General features: G+C 57.9%; 1 long non-coding RNA gene across 1 annotated transcript; it reads left to right on the forward strand.

Annotated features, from left to right (window-relative positions):
• Positions 1-13,235: 13,235 nt before the first annotated feature.
• LOC149126402 (uncharacterized) lies at positions 13,236-14,718 on the forward strand. Its single transcript, XR_016234456.1, has 3 exons — positions 13,236-13,496; positions 13,723-13,973; positions 14,434-14,718. It is a non-coding gene; the product is annotated as an uncharacterized LOC149126402 (long non-coding RNA).
• Positions 14,719-15,549: the final 831 nt, after the last annotated feature.

A 15,549-nucleotide genomic window follows, 5' to 3' on the forward strand; every position in this document is an offset into this window, starting at 1 on the left:
GACCCTGGGCCCAGACATCCACAGAATGTCCCAGGGAGGAAATTCTCCCAGAAGAAACCCTGGCTTCTGTGTGGCCACAGAGGGACAGGCCAGGCCAGGCTGAGGCCACACCTGGAGCCGAGCCAGCTGCGGAATCTGCCTAGAGGTGGTTTCCGGAAGGAAAGGGATGGCAGTTGCGTTTTCAACAGTAACTCACTGTCTTAAAAACCATTTAAAATAGTAGTTATTTACTTGAAAGCCAGAGCTACAGAGAGACAGAGAGAGAGGTCTTCCATCCGCTGGTTCACTCCCCAAATGCTTGCAGTGGCCAAGGCTGGGCCACGCAGAAACCAGGAGCCAGGGGCTCTGTCCAGGTCTCCCATGTGGGTGGGAGGGGCCCAGCACCTGGACCACGATCCACTGCTTTTCCTAGGTGCATTGGCAGGGAGCTGGATCGGAAGTGCAGCAGCTGGCACTTGAACAAGTGCCCATATGGATGCCAGTGTCGCAGTGGCAGCCTAACGCACTGCTCCATAGGCCCCCATGATTTACATTTGTGATGGAAAAACAGAAATTAAAAGAATCAAGTAACAGTTGGTAACCCCACCTCCTCCTGGTGAGCACTGCTGCCATCTGGAAAGATGTGTTCCCTCGCACGGGGGTGTATGTGTGCATGCACGTGTATACGTGTAAGTGTGCATGAGTGTATGTGTACATGTTGTGTGTGTATATATGTGTATGTGTGTATTAATGTATGCATGTGTATGGGTATAGATGTGTATGTGTGTATATGTGTATTTATGTGTGTGTGTATTAATGTGTACATGTGTATGGGTGTAGATGTGTATGTGTGTAGATGTGTATTTATGTGTATGTGTGTATTAATGTGTACATGTGTATGGGTGTAGATGTGTATGTGTGTAGATGTGTATTTATGTGTATGTGTGTATTAATGTGTACATGTGTATGCATACATATGTGTATGTGTGTATATGTGTATTTATGTGTATGTGTGTATTAATGTGTACATGTGTATGGGTGTAGATGTGTATGTGTGTAGATGTGTATTTATGCGTATGTGTGTATTAATGTGTACATGTGTATGGGTGTAGATGTGTATGTGTGTAGATGTGTATTTATGCGTATGTGTGTATTAATGTGTACATGTGTATGGGTGTAGATGTGTATGTGTGTAGGTGTGTATTTATGTGTATGTGTGTATTAATGTGTACATGTGTATGGGTGTAGATGTGTATGTGTGTATGTGTGTATTTATGTGTATGTGTGTATTAATGTATACATGTGTATGCACACAGATGTGTATGCATGTGTACGTGTAGTTATGTGTATGTGTGTGTCCGTGCAAGCCCGGGCTTTCATCATCCTGGAATCTACTTTTCTTATTTAAAGATGGATTCTTCCATGTCACAGACTTCATACGCACAGCAAGGCTGTCGTGTGGTTCTGTCATCATTTTCTCAGCCAGCTGACTGGCTGACCCCTTCATGCATTTCTGCCCAGGCCTGGCCCAGCCTCGGGAGGGTCCTGGTGTGGCCGCAGAGACCCTTGGCCTTGACTCTTTCCAGGGAGAGACCAGCTCCCACTCACTCCTGTGAGCTTGCCGTGAACTTGCCGAGCAAGCTGGCTTTCAAGTTCAAGTGGGAGACAACCCAGGCAGGCTTGCAGGAGCTGTGCTCAGGGCTGGGGGCCAGGAGCAGGCTGCAGGTGAGGGCAGGGTGTGGCAGGGACCAAGGCCTCAGAACACAGCTCCTGGTGACCCACTGTGAAACCCACCTGCTGGGCCCAGGGTTCGTTCTGCAGACACACTAACCAGCGGGAGGGGAGGGGGAGGAAAAGAGGGAGATGGGCTTTTAAAACCACGATCACAGTCCTCTTTCCTTCCACGTCCAGGTGAAGTAATGTACTCTGTTTTAAAAAAATGAAATTAACTCACCATCGCCATTGATAAAACATCGATATTCTGATAAAAAAAAATTGAGAATACAAATGGAAAATTTCCAAAGACAGAACCTCAGTGGGTCAAGAGCATGCAAAAGTGTCCAATCTTTTAAGAAACAAATGAAGACAAGACCAAAGTCGCCTTCTCTCAGCGAGAGGGGCAGCCGGCCAGTGGGGGCTGGGCTCCGGGACCCTGCATCTGTCCTGTTCTGTTTGATTTTTCAAGGCCAGGAGGGTCCCAAGGGAACCATGGCCACAGGTCCAAACCTCTTTAAAAATAGTCCTCCCATTTAATACGTTGTTTCCACTCCTAGGAATTCATCTTAATGAATTAATTCGAGACCGTCACAAAGATTTATCTTCCAGGAGGCAGCTTTTATGATGGTAAAAATGTGGAAAAGGCATAACTGTCCACCAGTTGGGGATCGGTGAAATAAATGGAGCCCCAGGCAGCCACCAGGCTCAAGTTGGAGGAGAATTAATGGTGTGAAGAGGCTCATAATATAATAAATTTTCAAGTTTGCTTATAAAATGGAACCCTTGATTAAAGTAGCTATTCCTGGGCTCCTGCATTATAGGTGAGTTGTATTTTTAAATTTTATCTCTACGCTCCTAAGCTTCCTAAAATGTTTACAACGGAAAAGAACAAAGGGTGATGAGGGGTGGATGGGAGGGAGGGAAATCAATGGGAGATTATTCGCTAACTCCCGGCTTCCCCTGAGCCTCTGGGCCACAGGCCAGGGTCTTGGTCACTGCTTTCCTTCACGGCTCCTGGGGACCCTTGGGGGCCCAGCACCCACACACGGGTCAAGGCCTGGGCTACACAGTGGTGGAGGTCCGGCCAGAAGAGAAAGGTGTTGCAGGCTGGGGAGGGGGCTACCTGCAGCCGCCAGTCTGCACCTGGCCCAGCTACTCAGTGGCCGACCCGGTGGATCTGGAGCTGGTCTTCGGCACCCTTCCCCTGCTGAGCTCCTGGACGTGGCACCCCATCTTTCCAGCATCGCAGCTCCCTGGTCCCCGTTCTCAGAGTGTCAAATGCTCTGTGCCTGGGAAGCCACGGGACGGACTTGCTCCCCGGCCAGCCATTCACTGTCCCCTGCCAGTTCCAAGGGGCCTTCCCTCAAGTCTGCTTTGCAAAGAGCGAGTGGCAGGATGGGCGACACTGATTCTGAGCAGGCTCGGCGTGGAGCCCCGACGGGAGGAAATGGCAGAAAAAGGGGACCAGGAGCCCCTGAGGTGGTGACAAACACCTCCAGACACGCACCGACCCACAGAACCCCATGTCCTCTGAGGAAGCCCGCAGGGTCACACACAGCCTGCTCGGTGCCCAGAGCCCGCCCGCCAGCGCTGGAGGCGCGGTGAGCAGCTCAGACCAGGAGCACCGTACCGGAGCAGCGACATCACTGACGGGACTGGACAGGGCGGCAGAGACTGTCCAGTGTCACAGCAGCCCCACCCCGGCCCTGGGAGGGTGCGGTCCCTTAACTGGCTTCCGCCATTTCTCGCAGTGTGCCTTTGAGGCGTGGCTCCTAGAAAGGTTGTAGCATTCAGCCCGGCACTGTCGCCTGGAAGCTAATCAGTTGGTGGCACAGAGCGGCCAGGGCTGCCTTCTGATGCCTTTCGGATGGCTGCCCTGTGTTGATCGGCCCTGGCCCCTCCTCGGAGCCGCTCTGCCTCTGGGCTCTGTCCCAGGTCCCCTATTTTATCAGTCTCTGCTCTCTTTCTAGAGGGAGGAAAGGATGAGACCTGTCCCATCCCACACAAGGCCCAAGTAGCCCTGGCCATGACCTCCTGGCTGTGGACTGTGGCCAGGTTGGCCCTGGAGCCACTGGGGCCGCCCGCCCTGCCCCCCGCCAGCACGCTCTGCAGGCTCCTTCCCGGCTGCTGTAATTAAGGGCCGGGAGCCCCAGGAGCTCAGTCCTGACACAGCTCCTGCACCCAGGCGCTGCCCAGCCCCCACGGTCTCCGTGAGCAGGGAGCTGATCCCCCAGGAAGCCTGAGGGCAGGGACACCCTCCCCCCCCCACTCAGGTCCTGGCCACCAAACTGTTTCCTGTTCTTCCCGTCCCTCTGAAAGCAGGAAGCAGGGCCCATCTGTGGCCTCAGCCCCTGGCACCGCGGGGTCGCCCTGTACTTGTGCCCTCCCCCTTGCTCCTCTCCAGCCCCAGCTGGCCGCCTTGGCTGCAGGCGATTCCGGAAACTTCTAATTGCTCTTATCAATCTTCTCTCCGAGAGGCACAGGGACGCGCAGGGTTTGACAGGCGGCTGGAAAGGCTCGGCCAGGAAGGGTCGTTTGAGTGCAGGAGAAATGAGAAGCGGGAAGGCTGTCGCCCAGCATGAGCCACAAGCCCATTCGCAGGCTGACGACCGGGGACACGGCCTCTCTCCACACTCCCTCTGTAGCCCGCCCCTCCCCAGGGAGCCACCTGTGCTCTTGGGGCACTTGGCACAAGAAGCGGCTTCCAACATGGAGACCCTCGCCATCCGCTAGCACTGCTCAGGCCCAGGTGGCCTTGAGGGGTGACATGGCATTCAGTGCCCTGTGGCTGCCCAGGATGGGAGAGGAGGGAGCCCTGGGGCTGTGTCCTTGGCCACCGTGGCTCGTAGCCCCTACTGCTCTCCTGGCTTCCTGCGGGTTCTGCAGCCACCCAGCTGCCCTCTGGTCAAGCCCCTTGCAGCCTGAACTGCCCACACCGGTCTCTGCACATGGGGGCTGCAGCAGCCTCGGCTGTGCCCGCCTGGCTCTGGTCCCAGCGCAGGTGCCGTTCACGTCTCCGGCTCCTTTGGGCCCCGAGTCCTGGCATGCTCGTGGCAAAACCCAGCTTCCTGTGCCTACTGTGTCCCCGGTCCGGAACCAGCCTCCCGAGGCCACGTCATCCTTCATGCTACGTCCTCAGTGACTGCTTCCCAGGGCCCTCACCAGGTCCTGCGGTGACTGTAGCTGGGTGGCACACAGAACACAGCGGTGGCCATAGCCAGGTGGTGCATGGAACACAGCGCCCAGCTCTCTGCACCAAGGCAGGAGCAGGAGACCCTGGGACGCAGGGACAGCAGAAGGACCGGAGAGCAATGCTGATGACAAGGTCTTGGCTTGGAAAGCCACACCAGCCAAGGCCTCGAAGGCGTCCACTCAGGACCGTGATGAAAAACTGCTGCGTAAGAGACGATCTAAAGGGATTTTTAAAGAAGAGCTACTTATATATGGATTTATTTGAAAGGCAGAGTTACAGAGAGAGGAGGAGGGGAGAGACACACAGAGAGAGGTATCTTCCATCTGCTGGTTCACTCTCAAAATGGCCACAACAAGGAGGGGCTGGGCCAGACTGGAGCCAGGAGCTGCCTCTGGGTCATGCCCAGGCACTTGGGCAGTCTTTCCTAAGCACACAAGCAGGGAGCTGGATGGGAAGTGGAACAGCCGGGTCTTGAACCAGCAACCATATGGGATGCCGGCGCTGCAGGTGGAGGCTTAGCCTTCTGCGCCACAGCGCTGCTTCCTAATGGATCTGGGGCTGCCGGCAGGCAACCAACTCTCTTGGGCAGGGCGGGATGCTGCGGCCTGCCGAGGGCGAGGCAGGGCACAGGCCCGGTTGGGGGTGGGGCCGAGGGGTGCTGTGGGCGCATGGCGTAGTGGCTGAGATACTGGACCCCTGGTCCAGCTCCTGACCCCACCATCCTGCTGGTGCAGGCCCTGGGAGGCAGCAGGGATGGCTCAAGTAGTTGGATCCCTGGCACCCACGTGGGAGACCTGGATTGAGTTCCTGGCTCCTGGCTTTGGTCTGTCCAGGCCTGGCCATCAGGGGAATCTTTTAGGGAGATGGGCAGCAGGTGGGAGCTCTCTTTCCCTCCCTCTCTGCCTCTCAAATAAACACATACATTTTTAAAAGGAGAGTGATTTGAGTCTACATTATGTGTCTACCACCAAACCCTGTTGCATGCAATACCACTTGCCACTGTGATAAGAAAGATGGGAACTAACGCACGGATGCTGCCGGCAAGCAGGGAACTGTGCTCCTATGTGGCTGGAGCGGGTTGGTGACAGCTCAGGGATCTGGGGGAGCCTCCAGGCCCGGTGTGAGCCAGATCTCCCCAACCCTGGGGCAGTGAGAGGGAGCCGCAGGGTAGCCAGGCCAGGGGAAAACAGGTGCTTCAGTCCCTGTGAAAATTCAAGTCTGGTCCACACACACATGCTCCAGGGGCAGCTTCCTGCCTCGGGTACAAATGGGGCAGGGTGGGGGGGCCCGTGAAGGGGACATAAGCTCTCTCTCTGCTAAGTTCTGCACCTTCCTGGGAATGTATAATTATTTTAAAATAGAGTGCTTACAAACACATTGAATACTTTTTTTTTTTTTTCATAGAAACCTGGCCACAGTTAGAGTGGGTATTATAAAAAAAGACCAAAGAAAACGCTGACTAGGATGTGGAGAACGGAGACATCTCACACGCAGTGGCGGGAATGCAAATGAGCGAGGCCACTGTGGAAACCGGCACGGAGGCTCCTGAAAAAGTGCTGGGGCAGCCAGCGGCCCCAGTCCTGGGGACAAGCCCAAGGGAGATGAAGTCGTCTGCGGAACAGACACCCGCACTCGCATGTCTCTCGCAGCACCAATCGCTACGGCCAAGAAACGGGGCCGGCCTAAGGGTCCGCCCAGGATGTGCGGGCAGAGCAGCCGTGCTGCACACACAGAGGGATGCTACCCAGCCGCAGAAGAATGGAACCCTGCCCTCTGCAGCGACATGGAGGGACCCAGGGGGCAGCGCGGGAAGTGAAACCCGCCGGGCACAGACAAATGCCGCCTGTCCTCACTCCTGTGTGGAAGCTGTTTCTAAAGAGCTAGGATGGAGGACGAGACCGTTCCCAACACGAGGATATGATCGGTGTCTCAGGGTGTGGGTACGAAGTCCTCCCTGCTCCAGTCACTGCGCATTGTCACCTGGACCCAGACGTCATGCTGCGTCCCACTGACATGTCCCTTAACACGACACAATCACTACCTGCCAGCAACAAGACCAGCCTACAGAGGCACCCGCCTCCCCTGCACCTGTACCCAGCTCCCCACCTACATGCCCCTCCCCAGACACCCCACCCACCGACACTGACACCCCCACGCCTACACCCACCTCCCCACCTACATCCACCTCCCCTGCACCTGTACCCAGCTCCCCACCAATATCCACTTCTCCACAGACACTGCCACACCTACACCCACCCCACAGACACCCCCACACCTACACCCACCCCCACAGACACCCCTCACCTAAATCTACCTCCCCACCTACACCCACCCCACAGACACCCCCATCCCCACACCCACCCCACAGACACCCCCACACCTACACCCACCTCCCCACCTACACCCACCCCACAGACACCGCCACACCTACACCCACCTTCCCACCTACACCCGCCTCCCCTGCACCTGTACCCAGCTCCCCACCAACATCCACTTCTCCACAGACACTGCCACACCTACACCCACCCCCACAGACACCCCCACACCTACACCCACCCCACAGACACCCCCACACCTACACCCACCCCCACAGACACCCCACACCTACACCCACCCCCACAGACACCGCCATACCTACACCCACCCCACAGACATGCCCACACCTACACCCACCCCACAGACACCCCCACACCTACACCCACCTCCCCACCTACACCCACCCCACAGACACCCCCACACCTACACCCACCCCACAGACACCCCCACACCTACACCCACCCCACAGACACTCCCACACCTACACCCACCTCCCCACCTACACCCACCCCACAGACACCACCACACCCACACCTACCTCCCTACCTACACCCACCTCCCCTGCACCTGTACCCAGCTCCCCACCTACACGCACCTCCCCAGACACCCCCACCGACACCCCCACGCCTACACCCACCTCCCCTGCACCTGTACCCAGCTCCCCACCAACATCCACTTCTCCACAGACACCGCCACACCTACACCCACCCCCACAGACACCGCCACACCTACACCCACCACCACAGACACCGCCACACCTACACCCACACAGACACCCCTCACCTAAACCTACCTCCCCACCTACACCCACCCCCACCTACACCCGCCTCCCCTGTACCTACATCCAGTTCCCCATAAATATCCCCACACCTACACCCACCTCCCCACCTACACCCGCCTCCCCTGGACCTATACTCAGCTCCCCACCTACACCCACCTCCCCACCTACACCCACCTCCCCACCTACACCCACCTCCCCACCTACGCCTGCCTCCCCTGCACCAATACCCAGCTCATTCCTTGTCAATCTCCCCACAAACACCCCTCACCTACACCCACCTCCCCACCTACACCCAGCTCCCCTGCACCTCTACGCAGCTCCCCACCTATACCCACCTCCCCACAAACACCCCTCACCTACACCCGCCTCTCCACCTACACCCACCTCCCGTGCACCTATACTCAGCTCCCCCCATATCAATCTCCCCACAAACACCCCCACACCTACACCCGCCTCCCCACCCATACCCGCCTCCCCCGCACCTATAACCAGCTCCCCACAAACACCCACATCCCCACAAACACCTCCACATCTACACCACACTTGCCTTCTCACCTACACCTATTTCCCCTAAACCTACAACTCCCCACCTACACCCATCTACCCCAACCTACACCCACCTCCCTCATACCTACACCTGGCTCCCCAACCTCCACCCACCTCCACCCACTTCACCCCCACATCTGCATCTCTACCCCAGACTGTCTCCCCTTCCCCAAAGCCCTTCCCCTTCCTTCCCCCTTGCTCCACCCCAGGCCCTCTCCCCACAGTGCTGCTCAGCCCCTACCTGCAGCCTCCCCTCTTATTCCCTGGTGGGGAGCCCGGCCCCGGGCAGGGGGCAAGGGCAGACCTGCATCACTGGCAGGAGAGGAGTCCCCACAGCTGCCTCGGGACAAGCCAGGGGCACTGCACCGGCTCTGGGGCACCCTGTGGCCGTGCTGTTTCCATGGTAACGCCACCGCCACAGCATCTCCAGAGAAACAAAATTAAAACACAGATCATGCAAAGTTTCACTTTACTCCCTTGCGTGACACTGAAATATTGTAACATAATTTCCAATAAAATCCACCTGAAATCCAATGGATTACGGGCAAAAATAGACACATAAAAAGACTCAGAAGCCTTAAATAAGGGGTTTTATGTGAGGCATTACAGCAAATATTTTCCTATAAAATTGATTTTCTCCAAGACAGGGAAGGAAACTTCATATTCTCAAACAAACTCGGGAGGAGATTGCATCCACGAAAGGGAACCACCCGAGACTTCCAAACGTCGTCTCTGAAAGTGAAACATTGCTCCTTGTTGTAAGCCCGGCAGGAGCAGTCAGCAGCTGCTGGATCTTGCAGGAAGCAGCGTGAAGAGGTGAGAATGCGAACCAAGGAGTGCGGTAAGACAAAGGCACGAACACCGCCCAGATCCGAGCAGATCCCAGCAACGGGGAACAGAAGGAAACGACGGAGCGCGGGAGGAATAGGAGAAGAATGATCAGCGCTGCAAATCCCAGGAGCCGCGCTGCAGCTCACGGTCAATGGCGAAGGGCAAGCAAGGGAAATGGACCCACTGCCAGCTGAGAGCGATAGCCACGAGAGGGCGCTCGCAGAGGGGACGGGACCCGCACCTGCGCCAAGAGAGGCTGCCGAGAGCAAGTGGACCAGAGGTGGGGGAGGGGGGGTCGGGGTGCACTCAGAAAGCCGAGGCTCAGCGACAGGCGGACGCGGCAGCCAGGGAGCAGGCCCCAGGAGGTGCACGGCCTCCAGGAGCTCGGGTCCTCCGGGAACACTCAGCAGCCCCGACTTCGGTGGTGCGAGTCGCTGCAGCAAGGGAAAGACGTCCGTATTTCTATGGAAAAGCCCGACAGCCCAGCCCGAGCCAGGGACCCTGGCGGGTGGCAGCTGTGGCGTCTCTCGAGGGAGACACCAGGCCATGGCCCCGGCAGCCTCGGCTTGTATGCGAGTTGTCTGCTGGCAGCAGGGCTGCATGTGGTGGTGAGGGGCACCACGCACCTGGCTGTATACCTTTTGCAATGTCCCCGTCCTGAGGAAAGCTGTTCTCGAGGCGCAGGTGGCCTGGAGAAGGGACCTGGTAATAGTGTGTGTGTGTCGGGGGGGGGAGTTCAGGGTCAGCCAGAGAGAAGGCGGCCGCCACATGGAGCCGGTTACGCCTCTGCTCTTTGCTGGGGGCCTGCTGAGCCATATCTGCACCCCAGAGCCCTGCGCCTGCCTCTCTCCTCCTCGCGCTGTCCTGCCCTGGCCCCCTCTCCTTGGCCTCGTCCCCCTCTCAGCTGTCCCCTTCACTGCCCTGTTGGGAGCTGGACCCCAGCCCTGCTCCTTGGTGTGCAGCGTGCCGGCCCCGCCTCTGCACAGAGGACCCAGACGCCACCGGGGTCCGTGGGAGGCTCCCCACGCACCACACACCCACCGGGGCCACACTGGCCTCCCTGGGCTGCTGCTGGCCTGGCACAGATTCGAGAGATGGCGGCTCCGGGGAGGAAGGTCTGAGCCGGGTCCGCATGGGGATCCAGGTCCCGGCCGGCCCCGCAGCCTCTCCCACCGCCCCTCGCCCCCTCCCGCTTCCTAGGACTGGAAACCAAGTGGGGATGTGCTCCTTCCCCTTGGCCTGTGGTCAGCCCCTGGACTGCCCGAGCCCATCACGGGCTCTGGATGCCGCGGCCAGGCGTCTGTGTCTCGGATCTGCCCTCTGCAGGGCGCACGGTGCCGCCAAGTGACCGCCAGGAGCCCCCTTTCCCTCCCACCGCCCACCTTGCTGAAGCTGATGGCTTCAGATCCTCCCACCAGTGCCAGCGCCAGCGCCAGCAAACACAGTGCTACTGCCCCAACCCAGCCCTGGGGGCTCCTCGCTTGAAAGCTGCCCGACCCCTCTGGCCTGCCACCCAGGAAGGCGCAAGCCCCTGCTGCTCACTCTCCAATCTCACCCACCCCCACCCGCAGACAGCTCCCACACCTGCAGTGGAAGTCCGGCAGCTGGGAAGCTGGGAGGTCCCTTAACTCTCGCGCCCATAGGGTGAACCCTCGGCCTGGGAAAGGACGCCTTCCTACAAAGCAATCTCCTCCAGGAAGCCCTCCTGGATGGTGCCCTGTAAGCTGCACTGGGCTCCTCTCCCTCTTCCCCCATGGCACTAGGTGCACAGGTCGGCAGGTCCTTGTGTGGGGCGGGCGGGTCTCACCTGTGGGCCCGACGGTGCCAGTACTGCTTTTGGAAGGAAGACGTGTGCTGGTTTCCGGGCTGTGTTCCAGGACAGGTTCTGTCCGCTGCTGGGATGAACGCGACGGCACAGACGCAAGAGTGGGAGCACACTCCGAATCCGCTCCCTTGACTGGGCCGAGGGAGAACAAGACCAGGCAGTTGGAGCCCAGTCTGGCTCCCCTGGCTCCTCCGCAGCCATGCCCACTCCCTGTGCCCGCCCTCAGGACTCTCAGCGGAGGCGCAGGGACGCCCATCTGCTGCCCAGAGGCATGAACGCTGGCCCCTCCCCGGGGATGCTGGGAGCCCCGTGGGCTCCCCCGGACAGGGCTGCTCGCAGGAAAACCTCCGAATTGTAACCAGCAGCTCTGCAGAGGCAGCTCCAGACTGCAGGGCCGCCAGTGGCCGGGGCAGCCAGATGCTGGCAGCAGGGAAGAGGTGCCCGTCCCCAGCAAGATTCCAGGGCTCCGGTGCTCTGGGCCCCCGATGAAGGCATCATGTCAGACTTCAGAAAACAGGGCCCAGCAAGGGGCCTAGTGCCTGGTCCCTTTGGAGCAGAAACTCCTCTTGGCAAATGGCTCAGCTCTGGCTGCCGGCAGCGGTCTCCCTGGGCGGTGTGCGGCCACGCAAAGTGCCATATGTTCACACCATTTGGTGAAAAACACAGGACCCACAATACCGGGCGCTTATGGGTAAATTTAAAAAAAAAAATCATGCCAAATCTATGTATCCTGAGACTGAAACATACCATGCCATCCCGCCCCACGGGAACAGAGAACCTCTCGCGAGTGTAGCGTTTCTGAAGCCAGGAGCCAAACCCCAATGGCTGGTGTCTTCCCTGAATGTCCCTTGTCCCTCCTTGGGTGCCATCCTTCAAGCCACAGTGGGTAAGTGGAGAGTGACCCAGGAAAGTAAGGAAAACCTGAAGTCGGAAAGCGGTGCAGGGTGGCCAGGTGCTAGGTAGGCGACTCTGAGGGCCCAAGTGAGCCCAGCTCCCAGGGGACCCAAGTGTCAGGACTGAAGGCCGGGCCACCACGTGCTGGACAGGCCTGTTCCCTGTGTGCCCGCCGGTTTCAACTTTAAAAGTTAGGGGGCTGGTGCTGTGGCACAGCAGGTTAAAGCCCTGACCTACAGCACTGGCATCCCATAGAGGTGCCAGTTCGAGTCCCGGCTGCTCCACTTCTGACCCAGCTCTCTACTATGGCCTAGGAAAGCAGTAGAAGATGGCCTAAGTCCTTAGGCCCCTGCACAGATGTTGAAGACCTGGAAAAAGCTCCTGGTTCCTGCCTTTGGGTTGGCACAGCTCCGAGTGTTATGGCCACCTGGGGAGTGAACCAACAGATGGAAGACCTCTTTCTGCCTCTGCCTTTCAAATAAATAAATAAATCTTAAAAAAAAAAAAAAAAAAACTTCAGAAGTTAGCAATGGGGCCAGTGTTGTGGCACAGAAGGTTTAGCTACTGCCTGTGGCACCGGCATCCCACATGGGTGCCGGTTCGAGTGCTGGCTGCTCCACCTCTGATCCAGCTCCCTGCTAATGTGCCTGGGAAAGCAGTGGAACATGGTCCATGTGCTTGGACCCCTGGGAGACCTGGATGGAGTTCCAGGCTTTGGCCTGGCCCAGCCCTGCCTATTGTGGCCATTTGGGGGTTGAATCAAAAGATAGATAATTTTTCTCTGTTTCTCCCTCTCTAACTCTGCCTCCCAAATACACAAATATATCTTAAAAAAAAAAAAAAGTTAGCTAGGGCTTGGCTAATGCTGTCAGTGGAATCCTAATTTCCCATAAATTCTGATCTACAAAATCTCATGGTCCCAGGGACCTGCGGAAGATATTTCGATTGCACACGGCTTTGTGGTGAAGGTCCTGGTTGGCCAATGGCTTGTCTCACGGGCCCCGGCAGAGCGGTTCCGGGGGTCTCAGGTCCCAGTGGCTCCTCACTGGTTGCAGAGACCCCCGCCACACAGCAGGGAGAGGACGGCTGCACCCGTCTCCCAACACAAAACTGGCTGACAGCTGAGCATTGTCTGGACTTTCTGATTGTGGCTTCAATTCAAATAAGGTCACTGCAGTAGAGGCTGTTAGCGCACAGCGTTAGGATCCCTCTCTCCGCCCCCTCTGACTGTGGCTTCTGTTTTAAAGCCACAGGTCTCACCAGGTTCCTGGCGCCCTCACACTTGGTTACTCTCCGGAGGATGAGCGCGAAGATCCCCTGGCGGCCATGAGCTCTCTCAGCTGCGCAGTGACCACCACTTACCTGGCGGTGCCGCGTCCCCGCGGGGCTGGGCCTGCAGGCGCTGCCTCTCTCAGGTAAGCGCAGCCCCCAAGGAGGGTGGGCAGAGGAGGGTGGGCACGCCCCGCTCAGGCAGACGCTCAGACAGACACAGGCTGCGTTCACTCACTTGGAGCTCCTGTGCTGTGTGCGGGGACTGCCACCTGGGGCCCTGCGACCCCGCGCCCCCCGCCACCTCGGCCCTGGGCGGGGCAGGCTGAGCGCACGCAGGTGTTCCAGAAGCGCTTCCGCTCCTGCACGCAGGAGGGTTCTCTGGCCGCTCCGGGATGTCTGATGGAGAACCCACGTGGAAGCACCCTGGGCACCGCACGCGGGCCCTCGGGAGACCGAGCTCTGAGGACTTTCACTTGGGAACCAAAACCAGCCAGCAGCAGAGTCACACAGAGGGAAGACGCCCCCAGGCCGCCGCTAAAGCAGGACGCGGGCGCACCTGCGTGCTTCCTGGTTGCACTCTCGAGTCTCGGAGTCGCGTGGGATGGACCCTCTCCAAGAAGGTGGGGTTCTCCACGCCGGCGCCAGCAGGGCTGCGCGGCCTAGGGCGTCGGGGAGCACACGGGAAATGGCCCCCGCCCCCAGCCCCGCGGCGCCCTAAGCCGGCCAGGCCTGGGCGGGAACCAGGCGCCGGGAGCACGCCCGGGGCCTGCGGGGCACACGGCGCGCCTATGTCCCCGCACCGTGGGGCGCAGCAGCTGCAGACATCAGAACGCGCAGTGCTAACCGCCCGCCTCCCGCGTGTTCTCAGCGCATAGCCCGTGCGGAGAGCTTTAGTCCGCCGCGTCCGCACGGCCTGCGCGCCTCTCCCGCAGGCCCCACCCGCACCAGGGATAGCCACCCTTCCCTCCAGGTCCTCGCAGGGCGCGCGGCCGTGTGGACATTTACATCAGTGGGGGCCACACAATGGGGACCCACCGTGGTGGGCTAAGCCTCCGCCTGCAGTGCCGGCATCCCATACAGGGCGCCAGAGTTCAAGTCCTGGCTGCTCCACCTCTGATCCAGCTCTCTGCTATGGCCTGGGAAAGCAGTGGAAGACGGCCTAGCTCCTTGGGCCCCTGCACCTGCGTGGGAGACCCGGAAGAAGCTCCTGGCTCCTGGCTTTAGATCGGCCCAGCTTCGGCCGTTGCAGCCATCTGGGGAGTGAACCAGCGGATGGAGCCTTTCTCTCTCTCTCCCTCTCTCTGTAATTCTACCTCTCAAATAAATAAATAAAATTTTAAACAAATTTTTTTCAGCCTGCTATAGATTGAATTCTGAGCCCAGACGAAATGATTTGGACCGCATGAGGTCGACAGATGCCAGGTGGGGACGTGGGGTTGACGGGGAATGACAGATGTCCAACAGCCGTGAGGTGCACCGACTTCAGGGCGAATGCTGCCTGCTCTTCACCAGAGAGGTGGTCAAGGGCCGCCCCACCCGGCTGTGGCAAGTTCTACACCAGTCTCACTGGTGGCACAGGCCACCTCCACCAGCGAAAACCGACTCTGTATCACTCCCATCCTCCAGCAAAGCATTTCACATCCCTGTTTCTGAGCAAATGCCACCCAATAATCTTACGTGACATATAAAAAAATCACTCAAATACCACCAGATTCAACTTCAGCGCACCATTCCAAACTACTAAACTTTCTTCACACCTTTATTTTTATCTTTTTTTTTTTTGGTATACATTTAAAATATGGGATCCTCTAAATTTCTGAAAAGCCTCATGGGGAAAAAAAAAACAACTAATTTTTAGGGCAAAGCAAGAACTCAGTTTACAGGCAGGGTAACCTTGAGCCGGCTGTGAATTCCTCGCGGCCCCTCTGTGGCTTCTCAGGTCTCCTGGGATCACTCAGATCAGCATAGGACCTTGTTGCTTGGTGGAGGGGCTCTGGGAAGGTTACACCTTGAAGCATGACGCCACCAAGTTGTGCCTAAGGATTTTACTCTTCTGACAAAAGAACTGGGATATTGGGTAACGTCAGGGTTCAGGGCCCATACACATCTTTTATTCATTCTCTGTAAGAGGGAAATTAGAATAATACTGAATTCCCTCTTACTAATCTCCATATTTTAAGCTTAGAGCATTAAAAA

Source organism: Oryctolagus cuniculus, chromosome 5, assembly GCF_051225735.1.
Source record: "Oryctolagus cuniculus isolate XC-2025 breed Fujian yellow rabbit chromosome 5, ASM5122573v1, whole genome shotgun sequence".
NCBI classification, from domain to species: Eukaryota; Metazoa; Chordata; class Mammalia; order Lagomorpha; family Leporidae; genus Oryctolagus; species Oryctolagus cuniculus.